This window comes from Malus domestica, chromosome 03, assembly GCF_042453785.1.
Source record: "Malus domestica chromosome 03, GDT2T_hap1".
NCBI lineage: Eukaryota > Viridiplantae > Streptophyta > Magnoliopsida > Rosales > Rosaceae > Malus > Malus domestica.
The window spans coordinates 33,634,683-33,648,353 of NC_091663.1; the positions used below are offsets into that span (position 1 = coordinate 33,634,683).

The following is a 13,671-nucleotide window of genomic DNA, read 5'->3' on the forward strand; positions in this document are numbered from 1 at the left end:
CCTATGACATCTATTAGTATAAATAGATGGATGTGGGATAGAGTTTTGTATGTGAAAGTTATGAGAGGCATAAGTTTGTATGCTTGAGAACACTTTATGTTTGTGAGTTATCTTGTATTTGTTGGTAACCAATAAAGCTTCCGTTGTTAGATAGGTACTCCTATATTAGAGGAACTCTGAAATTGTTGTGTTTTGTTTATTACTTGATTGGTTTTTGGTTTAGTTTACAACAAGTGGTATCAAGAGCTTAAGTTCTTACGTGGGTTATGACTATCACGTAATGACGAAGACTGATGATTCTACCAGTGGTGATGATGTTGAAGAAAAGTCTGGCAATATGAAATCAAGACGACGGTTCAGAGTGCTAGGTTTGAAATTGAGAAATTTGATGGAACGAACAACTTTGCTATGTGGCAATGTGAGGTTTGAGATGTCCTGATACAACAAGGTTTGGTTGTTGTGTTAGGAGACATGCCATTTGCGATGAAAAAAGAAGAATGGGAAAGATTGAATGCTCATGCATGTTCTATAATTCGGCTATGCTTGGGAAAGCAACAAAAGTATGGTGTGATGGACATAACTTCTGCGAATGAATTGTGGGCTGCATTGGAGACAAAATATATGAAGAAAAGTGTAGAGAATCGACTGCATCTCAAGAGCAAGTTCCAGTACAAAGAGGGCACGAAGATGATTAGTCATCTAGAAGAGTTTAACAAGTTTCTAGCTGAATTGGCAAATCTTGAAGAGATAATCAAAGATGAAGATAAGGCCTTGATCCTGATGAACTCATTACCTGAGTCTTATGAGCCTTTCGTGATTACTTGGATTTATGGCAGGTAGACAATTAAGTATGATGAAATCTCAAGTGCTCTTATGAATCATGAGGTGAGACACCTTGACAGGTAAGAAAGGAATAACTTTGAAGCATTGATAGGGAAAGGAAGATCGAAAGAAAATAAAGGTTCATACAGGAAAAATAGTAAGTCTCATACTAAAGGAGTCTCAAAGAAAGAATAGGAAGTTCTTAGACAAAGATGAGTGTGGTTTTTGTCATGAAAAAGGAATTAGAAGAATGACTGCCTTCAAATCAAAGAAAAGACTAGAAATAAGAAGGATGACTCATAAGCAAATATGGCTGAAGTCGAGGATAATGATTTTGTCTATGCCTTAACTACATCGAGCACTGAGGATTATATGAAAGAGTGGGTGCTCGACACAGGTTGTACTCATCACATGACTTCTCAAAGGCATTGGTTTTCAAGCTTCAAAGTTAGGAATGGAACTATGTATATGGGAGATGATAACCCATGTACAACTCAAGGAATTGGAAGCATCAAGATCAAGCATCATAATGGTGTGATTTTAGAATTGCATGGTGTAAGGTACGTCCTAAATCTGAAGAAAAATTTGATTTCACTATCGAGTCACAAGGCTACAAGTTTTACTCCGATAACAACGTGCTCAAAGTTGCTAAAGAAGCATTTGTCATAATGAAAGGGCCTCAAAATGGCTTACTTTATATGTTACAAGGAAAAACTTTGGAAAATGGAGTGGCTATGGTAGTTGATGAAGTGCAAAGTGATAAAAGTGACTTGTCTGCATTATGGCACATGAGGTTGGAACATGTAGAAGAAGAAAAATTGCAAGGATTGATCAACAATGGTGTTTAAAAAGATCAAAAACTGGAAAGATAGAGTTTTATGAGCATTGCGTTCTTGGCAAACAAACAAAGGTGAAATTTGGCTCAGCTGTTAATCAAACGAAAAGGATTTTGGACTATGTTCACTCTGATGTTTGGGGGCCTGCAAAGAATGCTTCTTTAGGTGGAAAAGGATGGTTTATATCTTTTATTGATGATTATTCTCGCATATCATGGATATATATATATGATGAAATGAAATGATTAGGTTTTTGACATCTTTCTGGAATGGAAGAACATGGTGGAGAACAAGACTAGAAATAAGATTAAGATAATGAGAAGTGCTAATAGAGGGGAATATACCTTTGATCCTTTCTTCAAATTGTGTAAAAATGAAAGGATTACTTGGCATTTCAGTGTCAGACATACTCCACACCAGAATGGGATTGCAGAGAGACTAAATAGGACCTTGCTCGAGAAAGTTCGTTGCATGCTACCTTAAGCTAAGTTGCCAATGAGTTTTTGGGCAGAAGCTTTAAGCTATGCATGTCATGTGCTTAATCGACTACCATCAACAACATTGGAGGGTAGAACACCCATTGAAGTGTGGTCTGGAAAACCAGCTCAGGACTATGATAAGCTATGAGTGTTTGGACGCAATGCCTACTTTCATGTGAAGGAAAACAAACTAGATCCACGAGCCAAGAAAGTTGTCTTTATGAAATTAGTGGTGTGAAAGTCTTCAAACTTTGGTGTCCCGAGTTGAACAAGATTATAGTAAGTAGAAATGTGACATTCGATGAAAGTCACATGAAATTGAAGGAATTGTTCAAATGGTGGAGCTTGGGGAACAAGTAGTAGTTATGAATTCACAGCTAGGTAAGGAAGTTGTGAAAGAAGAAAGACTAGGTGATCAACTTGAACATGAAGAGAGTGATCACAAAGAAGAAACAACATCAGAAGAACTAAAGATACAAGATGATTGCATAGCCAAAATGAAGGAAAAAAAAGACATATCCCTACCTGCGAGATATAAAGATTGAATGGCCTGCATGATAGATGCATTGCCAGTAATTAATGCTAAAATTCCCACTAATTTTGAAGAAGCAGTAAATGGTGAAGATGAGAGTAAATGGCATGATGCAATGGACGATGAAATGTTCTCCTTTCACAAGAATAAGACTTGGGAATTGGTAGAGCTACCTAGAGGAAGGAAAGTAATTGTCTACAAATGGGTTTATGCAAATAAGGATGGAGTGGATAACAAGAGCTTGGTAAGATTTAAAGGATATGCTCAGAATGAAGGAATAGGTTACAATGAGGGAATGGGTTTATGAAAATAAGGATGGAGTGGATGACAAGAGCTTGGTTCGTTCATGTACTTGTTAATCTATGTGGATGACATACTCATAGCCTCAAGCAATATTACAGAGAAAGAAAAGTTGAAGAAGCAAATGAGAAGGGAGTTCGAAATGAAGGATCTTGATGAAGCCAAGAAAATATTGGGAATGGAGATCATAAGGGATAGACAAAAAGGTTTGGTGTGTTTGTCTCAGAAACAATATCTTGAGAAGTTGTTACAAAAGTTTGGAGTAACAAAAGACACTAAGCCTATAGGAACTCCATTAGGTGCTCACTTCAAGTTGAGCAGCCAACAATGTCCCAACATTGATGAAGAAAAGATGAAAATGGATGGTATTCCATATGTTAATTTGGTTGGAGGATTAATGTATGATATGGTGTGTACTTGTCTTGATATAGCACACACAACTGGAATTGTTAGTAGATTCATGCATAATCTTGGAAGAAAGCATTGGAATGCTGCGAAGTGGATACTAAGGTATTTACATGGAATGAGGGACAAAGGTATTTGTTTTGAAAGATGTGATGAAGGAATTGATAAGTTCTCAGTTGGATATGGGGACTCAGACTTTGCTGGAGACTTAAACAAGAGAAGATCGATGACTAGGTATGTGTTTACTATGGTAAAGGGTCCTATATGCTAGAGATCAATATTACAACCAATGGTGGCACTATCAACCACAAAAGCAAAATACATAGTGATTGCTGAAGCTATCAAAAAAGCAATGTGGACTCTGGGGTTGTTAGGAGATTTAGGTGTAGAACAACACAAGTTGGATGTATATTGTGATAGCCAAAGTGCCATTTATTTGGCCAGATATCAAGTACATCAAGCTAGGACTAAGCACATTGATGTACGATATCATTTTCTAAGAGAAATGGTAGCTGAAGGTGAGATTCGTCTAAAAATGGTTGCTGCAGAAGATAATCTAGCTGATATGTTGACAAAAGTGGTTAATGCAACTAAGTTCAAGCACTGCTTGGATTTGGTGCAGTTGAAGCCAGTTTGATCTTGCGATATGGTGGAGCAACGGGAGTTGTTTGATATCTCGTTATGGATTTCATGCCAAGGTGGAGATTGTTGGATTTGGCATTAAATCAACATGCCTAAACTAAAAAGGATTAAAATATCTTGGACACAAGATATTTGGATTTGTGTTTCCTAGTTGGTTTGGGATTTGGTTTCCTATATTCTAGGGAATTTGTCTAAACCTATGACATCTATTAGTATAAATAGATGGATATGGGATAGAGTTTTATGTGTGAAAGTTGTGAGAGGCATAAGTTTGTATACTTGAGATTGAGAACACTTTGTGTTTGTGAGTTCTTTTATATTTGTTGGTAATCAATAAAGTTTCCGTTGTTAGAGAACTACTCCTATATTAAAGGAACTCTGAAATCATTGTGTTTTGTTTATTGCTTGATTGGTTCTTGGTTTAGTTTATAACAAATATACATATCTACATAGCATTATAGCAACAATTAAACATGCACAAGCACGAGCGCACACATATATCTAAAAATCTTTATACAAATTAGGGTTTAGTCAGCTTTGGAGGTTTAAGTCCATATCATCCTTGACCAAACAAAATGGTACAGATTTCATAATATACACAAACAATACTAACAGCAGTTTACCAAAAAACAAAACAAAAACAAAAAACAAAAAAACAAAAAACAAAAAAAAAACAATACTAACAGCAAAACACAGGGGTGTGAGAGCGCGCGACCGAATTCATACAATAGATAAACTGAAACATGAATTTATATGTAGGTATATGTAAAGAGAGGCGATGAATATAACTACTAATATTATAATACCTCTTGGAGTTGTCATTGTTAAGCCAAACCAGGGTTAGGAAGAAAGCAAGGAGAATGCGATCAAATCGAGTGGAGGAGGATGTTGACACAGAGCCGCTTTTAGGGTTTAGGGTATCTCGGAAAGGGGGTCCGTCTTATATTCATGCTTCATGGAAGTCCTTCTCTATGCGGATCCTGGGAACCACATGACTGTGGCTGTTGATGCAAATCGTGTGGTCATGGATCAAAGTTTTTATTATTTATTTTTCAAATCGAAGTTAATTTTTTATCTTCATTCTTCGTGTATTTCTTCTTCCTAGCTCTTCTTTTTGAGTGTGTAGAACGTACGCCATGAGCAACAAAGACATATAAAGCAAATTTACAAATTCCTAGTTGAAATGTGTCATTTGTAAATCTCCCTCACATGCTTTTGTAATGCACATAGAAAGGACATTATCTAATCGTGCATTACTAATTATAATGATATTTAAGTCGGTAACGTATTGCTTAGTTAGCTAGGTCGCAACGTGGTGAAGTGAAAGGCTGAAAATGATCGTGTCTCTCCACGCAATCTTGACAATTGCATGGATTGCATATGCATGGTTCTTTGTCGGTGTACAAAAAAAAAGTTAAGTACATGTCAAACAAAAGAAAATTGGACTTGGAGTGTCTGCGCTCCCCATCCCATACCATTCTTATTCCCTTCTATTTCTGTGGTCACGGTTAAACCACGTCAATATTTTATATTTCCATTGTTTTTTATCTTATTATTTCTATACAAAAAATTAATATAAAATGTAGACGTGGCTTAACTGTCATCACATAAATAGGAAGAGATGAAAAGAGAATGGGACGAAGGGTAGATAATCCAGGTCCAAGAAAATTTCCGTAAATTATGGTGAACTCTAAATACCACATGATTGCCCTAAATTATGGTGAACTCTAAATACCACATGCTTCTCCCTTTTTTATTTCAATCAATAATTTAATAGCTGCATGGAAGGCGTGCAACTTTCTTTATGTCCATAACAGTTAAGTTACGGGGTGCTTTTTTTTTCTCACCAACACTTCAAGTGGTAATGTTAATCACTTTATTTATTATCGTTGGATAAGTTAAATTTTGAGATTGTGTTTATTTATTGTACATATCTCGAAATTTAAATTGATCATCTAACGATTTGAAAGTGGTGAACATAAATATTCACTTTAAGTGAGTTATATACAATACCTGAATAAACAACATGTGGGCAGCCTATATGATTTTCTATTGGGAACTGTTATTAGCACTCTAAAAATCATTCTACACTCCTCACAAGTGTGTTTTTTTCTTCTTCTAATTATAGAAAGTTTGGAGTGCCAAATGAGATTTTTGGAGTGTTAATAACAATTTCCTTCCTATTATCCGATTAATCTTATTTTTAGAGAAGTTCACTGTGAACACAAAATTTTCCTGAAACGAAAGAGACAAGAACAACGTGCACAAACAAATATTTGTATTTGATGATTTTGGGTTACAATCTCTCTCTATTTTGATCCTCTGATTCGATCTCCGTAAGGTGTTGATTTGTGAATGTTTGATTGATCCAAGGGCCGTTGAGGCTTGATCTTGGATGAACTGTTGGAAGTTTCTTCAAGGGGCCATGGGCTTGATCTTTGAAGATGGATTTGAGCGGATCTTCAAGGAGCCGTTGGGGCTTGATCTTGAGGATGAGTGTTTCTTCAAGGGCCGTTGAGGCTTAATCTTGAATAACGGTGATGAGCGGATCTTCAAGGGCTTTTGGGCTTGATCTTGAAGAACAGTGATGAACGGATCTTCAAGGGCTTTTGGGCTTGATCTTGAAGAACGGTGGCTTGTTGATCTAAGGGCCGTCAGGACTTGATCTTGGAAGAACGATGAACGAAGAACACTTTCTTCAAGGGCCGTCGGGGCTTGATCTTGAATTGGTGGATGATTGTTGATCCAAGGGTCGTCGGGGCTTGATCTTGGAAGAACGGTGGATGATTGTTGATCCAAAGGGCCGTTGGGGCTTGATCTTGGAAGAACGATGAACGAAGAACACTTTCTTCAAGGGCCGTCAGGGCTTGATCTTGAATTGGTGGATGATTGTTGATCCAAGGGCCGTCGGGGCTTGATCTTGGAAGAACGGTGGATGATTGTTGATCCAAAGGGTCGTTGGGGCTTGATTTAAGGATGAACGTTCTTCAAGGGCCGTGGACTTGATCTTGAAGGTGGCTTTGAGCGGATCTTCAAATGGGCTTTTGGGCTTGATCTTTGAAGAACAGTGATGAACGGATCTCCAAGGGCTTTTGGGCTTGATCTTGAAGAACAGTGATGAACGGGTCTTCAAGGGCTTTTGGGCTTGATCTTGAAGAACGGTTGGATGTATGGATTTGTCGACGTTCGTTGATCCAAAGGGCCGTTGGGGCTTGATCTTGGGTGAACGATGAACGAAGAACACTTTCTTCAAGGGCCGTCGGGGCTTGATCTTGAAAGAACGATGAACGAAGAATGAAGAAGGCTTTCTTGATTCTTCGGGAACCTGGATGCTTGAGAGCTTCGGAGTTTCAGAGCTTCAGAGCTTCAAGGTGTAATATGAATTGGTTCCTTTAAATGAATGAAATGGGCTTGTATTTATAGAATTTTCCAATGCCTAATTTTGAATATAATATCCCAGATGAAATAAGTCGTTTCTGCCAGGTGTTGACACGTGTCCTATTTGATGACTTTTCCAACTCATTTCAATTTTCGTTGAGTCACACGCTACGTGTAAAATTTATGTAATACATGAGCGTTGACACTTTGATTTATCGGTCAACATTTATTTACGAAATTTCGATGTCTACAAATGCCCCCACTTCAAGGCACGTCGTATACATGTGCTTGTCACGTGTAAGAGATGCGTTTTGAAGTCCCTTACTGTAGATGTCGATCCAAGGGCCGTCGAGGCTTGATCTTGAATTGGGCTGGAGATTTCTTCAAGGGCCGTTAAGGCTTGATCTTGAATTGGGCTTGAGATTTCTTCAAGGGCCGTTGAGGCTTGATCTTGAATTGTTGTTTGAAATTTCTTCAAGGGCCGTCGAGGCTTGATCTTGAAGGTTGAAATTGGACCACAAGGAGCTTCATGTGGTAGATGATCTTTGGCTTTGGTAGTGGGTGAATCGGCACGTATTTTGTTGCGCTTGTTGACTTTCCACAGCTTTGATCTTGAACTGGGTTGGAGGATTTTCTGGATTCCTCCAATTGTTGATTTTCCACAGCTTATTCTTGAACTAGGTTTTGATTCAAGGGTGGTAGACACTTAATCTTGAATCGGACTTGTGATTTCCTCAATAGCCGTCGAGGCTTGATTTTGAATTTGGCTGGAAGCTTCTTCAATGGCCATTGAGGCTTGATTCTTGAAGGCTGACTCGAACACATGGCAAGCAGGCACGAGGTGAAGGTGACGACTTGTTGCTTTGTTCAATCTTTCTAATTCACACCTGAGCAGTTTGGTCAACGGTATGATCTTCAAGGTTGATGAGCTCTTCTTCCCATTGGTGACTTGATCTTTAAGGATTTGATTCAAGGGTGGTGAATCAGCACGTGCAGCCCACAACGCCTAGTAAGTCGACCCAAGAATTTGAGGGTCAAAACGAGTTTTTCATCTCAGACTTTTTCTGCCGAGTTGACTGAGCATGCTGCATTCTTCTCTGCTTGTTTCTTCAGGCAGATATGGCAGCTTATCGAGTTCTTCAGCTCGGACTCCTTCTGCTGAGTTGACTGTGCAGGCCGCATTCTTCTCTGCTTGTTTCTTCAGCACGTTGTCTCCACATGCTGCAAGGTATCATTTTCACTTGCCTTATCTGTTCTCCAGGCAGATGTGACAGCTTCTATGGAAGTACAGCAGCAGTGGGAGACGAGTACTCGAGAGCAGTGCTAGGCAGGCAATCAGGGAAGGGTTCCAAGCAGTCGGTTCCTTTCCCGAGTTTGAGTGGAAGTTCCGGCATATTGTTTTCTTTATCCTTGTCTTTGTAGGTAGGAGCAAGGACAAAGGAAACGACAGGGAGAACGCATGATATGAGATATTCTTGCTTTCTACCCTGGTGATATGAGATACTTTTGCTTTGAAGTTATTGGCTTACAGAGGTACCCCAAGGAATAAGGAACACTAAGTGACTCGAGATGCTTCGTTGGGAAGGCATTCTCGGAGATGAAGAAAGGTTCTGTATGTCTGCCTTGCTATGGAAGGTGAAGGTGGACAGTTATAGGAGGTCCCTTAATACCTGTAGAGGTACTATTCTTTCACTTGTGTCGGCAACTAACGCGTGATTGAACAGTAAACTTTCACGTGCTTTCTCCTTCACCGAAAATCTTCGACAAATTGCCCGTGATTTGCGCAAAGTTGAGTGTGCATATGACAGGTGATGACGCGGCTGAAAAAGACTGGCTCCTCTTCGATATCTGGGATCAGCGCTTCGACAAATTACCCGTGATTTCCGCAAATCTGAGTTTGCGTGTGACGGGTGCCGACGCGTCTGGAAAAGCAAGATGCTTCTCCGATTTCTGAGCTTGCCTCTTCGATTTTTGAATGGCCTCTTCGAATTCTAAGCTCGCCTCTTCGATCTCTGAAATCCCGTCGAGTGCTGATTTTTTTATAGAGGCAGGCAGTTCATTTCAAAGCACACTTGAATTTTTGCTTGTACCTTCTTGCACTTCTAAGATCTCGATTTGTCCGACCTCTTCTTTCTTTAACACCTTTGAAAATGTCTGGCCCCTCCGATCGTCGTTTTGACTTGAATCTTGGTGAAGAGGCAGTCCCTTCTTCTCCAGACAACATATGGCGCCCATCCTTCATATCCCCCACTGGTCCTCTTACCGTTGGGGATTCAGTGGTGAAGAATGATATGACCGCTGCGGTGGTGGCCCGGAACCTTGTCACTCCCAGAGATAACAGACTACTTTCCAAACGGTCTGATGAGTTGGCTGTTAAGGATTCTCTGGCTCTCAGTGTGCAGTGTGCAGGTTCTGTGTCTAATATGGCACAACGCCTATTTGCTCGAACCCGTCAAGTTGAATCATTGGCGGCTGAAGTGATGAGTCTTAAACAGGAGATTAGAGGGCTCAAGCAGGAGAACAAACAGTTGCATAAGCTCGCACGTAGCTATGCGACAAACATGAAGAGGAAGATTGACCAGATGCAGGAATCTGATGGTCAGATTTTACTTGATCATCAGAGGTTTGTGGGTTTGTTCCAGCAGCATTTGCCTTCGTCTTTTGAGGCTCTGCCGATTGCTGAGGCTTCAAACAGTCAACCTCCGGCACCTACTCTTCCTGGAGCTCCGCCGAGTTGTGAGGCGCCACCTAATCGTCCTTGAAGATCCCCTCTTGTAATTTTGAGTTGATTTGATTTTTTTTTTTTTTTAAAGGTATGTACACATTTATGTAAAATTTCCAGAAAAATAAAATGGACTTCTATTTCTCTTAATGCATTTTTTTTTTTTTTTTTTTTTGCATAGTGCTAGCCACCAAGGATCCACTTCTTTATATATAACTTTTTTTTCTTTTTTTTTTTTGCTGGCACATGGTGCCAGATGCACCATCCATTTATATATGTATATATATTGTTATTTATTTATTTATTTTATTATTATTATTATTTTCTTTTTCTTTGCATATGGTGCCTGATGCACCTCCTCTTTTTTTTTCACGTAATGACACCACTTTGCTTTGCTCCACCATTTTTTATGGTGCGCACCACCACTTCCTTTTTTTATTTTTTTATTTTCTTTCGGTGCTAGCTGCCACCACTTTCTTTTTGCATGCACCATCTTTTCATTTTTTATTATCTTTTTTTGTTGTCATGGCTGAGGCACCACCTTTGCTTTTCCCTTTTCTTTCTTTTCCTTTCGTGGTGCTTACACCCACCATCACTAATGAAATGATGGCCCTCATACTCATACCGCACCATGATATATGTATATATTTTTTCTTTATATACGGTGCTATGCAAGGATGGAACTCGACGGAAAACATGGAGTTGAGGAGGCCAGGCGCTGCGGTGGAAGGAGTCGATGCCGAGAGCGCAGCCCAACTTGCTCCGGGTGTGCGCACCATGTGCAGCAGGTCGGGTTTGGGTGGAGTGAGGACGGAGCTGTGCATGAGCCATGGCGGAGGAAGACAGTATCTAACTCCTAAAGTCGCATCTTCTTTATCGTCAAGTGAAGTTGCAGCTGCAGTGAAAGAGACAGCCTTTGGTGGTACCATCACCGTCAGAATCTTCAGAAGTGACGGCGTTGACGGGGACGAGGTTTTGGAACCGAAAGAACGCACGGCGAGGAAATGACCGGGGCAGGTGAACCCAGATCTGAAACCGACAAGTTGTCACTCAATACGGTTCGGAGACGACGTCGAGCCACCTGATTCGAAATCGCTGCCGCGAGCAAGAGTGTCATCGGGGTGACGGTGTTGTGACGACGGAAGCGCTGTGCAGCAACGTCGTAGGCCTTCGCATCCGTTCAGTTTCTTCTGGAAGACTGACGGAGACGACGGTTGAGAGTGGTGGTTGCAGCGTGTGCATCCATCACTGCTATTGCTGGTGTTTGTATGAACGTGCTGTTTCGACTTAATGTCACGTGTTCCACAACCAACTTGATTTATTGGTTGATGACACCCTGCGGAAGATGAGGATTGTGCTTGACTTGAAGTACCAAAACAAGGACTTACATTGGTTCGTTTTCTTGAATCACTTGTTGTGTTGACGGAACTGCCGCTGCAATTTTTACCAGCATCCATTCTTGACTTTGCAATTTCCATCATTTCCATGCTTTGTCGATATCACTTAAGCCACAACTGTCTCGATTTCTCAGTTGTTGACCACTTGTGGAAGATGAGGACTGTGTTTGGCCTGATCTTTCATGGATTATCACACCATTTTTAGGCTTTTGACTACTAATGCAGCCAGATTTAATTGATCTCGAAGTGAAGCTCAATGAACTACTTTGGATGGCATTCCAATTTTCTCGGAGTTCTTGTACTCGAGTGCACACATAGCGACGGTGAACCAATGTTCTTGCACCTGATGCTGCAACACTTGGTAGTGTTTCTGCTGGCGTGGTAATTACTTCATCCGCGATACTGGTAGACCTGTCACGGACAACTGGAAGTGCAAAGTGGTATGGAATTCTAGGGATTCTTGGGAGTTACCTATTAGCCGCCGAGCTATGACCATATGATTCTTGTTCAATGTCAAAGGCCGATATATTTGGGTCTTCGGGCACAGTATTATGCTCCACATTCAGCTCCCTACTTCTTTGCAATACCGCTTTCGTCCCGGTCACTGCTAGTGGAGATTTCGATCCAATTCCTTCAGCGATGAGGCGTACACCGTTTTCCAACTCGTCCCTGGAGTCGAACACTCCAGAAACCAGGCCCAGCTGCTTAGCCTCCGGACCCGAGAACCTTCGACCCGTAAGCGCTAGTTCAATCGCGTTTCCGTACCCGACAATTCCCGGCAGCCTCTGAAGCGTCCCGAGGTCCGCCGTGATCACCAAGTTGACCTCTTTGACCGAAAAGAACGCGTCCTTGCTGCAATACCTTATGTCTCAGGCGGTCACGATATCGATACCACCGCCGATACACGCCCCGTGGATGGACGCAATCACTGGCTTCCGGCACCGCTCAATCGCCGTGATCGCATCCTGCAACCACTTGATCTCCCGCCGAAACTGCTCCCCGACGCGGCCTCGGTCTACGGAGACGAACTTTTCGGAGATCGATGTGAGCGTTTTGAGGTCGATTCCGGCGTAGAAGCGGTCACCGGTGCCGCTGAGGACGATGACGTTGATGTCGACAAGGCTGCTGAGTGGGCTGCCTTTGGTATCTTTTGGATCATGACGACTTCTTTGGATGGGCTTGCAGCATATTGGGCTTGGTGTTGCTTTGGGATCCATATATATATATATATATTTTTTTTTAATACATAAAACATATGTATTTTTTTTTGTAAATACGTAAAACATGTATCTTTTTTTTTTAAATACATAATAACATATGTATTCATTTTTTTTAAAATAAAATTGACTCTATTTAATAAAGCATTTATTTTTTATTTTGATTTGACTGAACTTGTAATTGAATATTCAAGTTGCCTACGTACCCTTCCAAGGAAAGAGATCAAGTCAAAACGTAGTTCAAATACATACATATATATATTTTTTTTTTGGTATTTTCTTTTTTTGTGCCGTTTGTAGTTTCAGCTCGTGCAGGCAATGAGCGTTGGTGTCGTTTGCAGTTTCAACTCGTGCAGACAAGGAGCATTTGGTGCCATGTTGCCGTTTTAGCTCGTGCAGGCAAGGAGCGTTGGTGTTGCCTTTTATGCTCGTGCAGACCAGGAGCGTTGGTTTGTGCAGTTTAGGCTCGTGCGAACAAGGAGCTTAGTGCCATGCAGTTTAGGCTCGTGCAGGCAATGAGCGTTGGTTCGTGCAGTTTAGGCTCGTGCGAACAAGGAGCTTAGTGCCATGCAGTTTAGGCTCGTGCAGGCGAGGAGCCTAGTGTCCTATAGTTTAGGCTCGTGCGGACAAGGAGCTTTGTGTCCTACAGTTTAGGCTCGTGCGGACAAGGAGCTTTGGTTCGTCAAGCGATCTGAGAGAGTCGTTCCTCGCAATCTTCATAGCAAGGAGCCTTGACTGAGTAGTTGAAGAAATCTTCTGGGAAGATGTCACACATCGTGATGGGGATGGATGATCTTTGCGTCAAAGTTTCATTATCTCCAACACTTTCACATTGTTCTAGAGGTGAACATGAGCTGTTTTGCCCCCTTTCCCATTTGTGAGCTTGTGGAGAAGACATATGCTTTTTGTGCAATTTCTTCGGAGTGACATAAGTCCATCCT

The 13,671-nt window shown here is 41.0% G+C and overlaps 1 pseudogene; it reads right to left on the minus strand.

Moving 5' to 3' along the window:
- Positions 1–11,980: 11,980 nt before the first annotated feature.
- Positions 11,981–12,730, minus strand: LOC139194838 (delta(3,5)-Delta(2,4)-dienoyl-CoA isomerase, peroxisomal-like; annotated as a pseudogene).
- Positions 12,731–13,671: the final 941 nt, after the last annotated feature.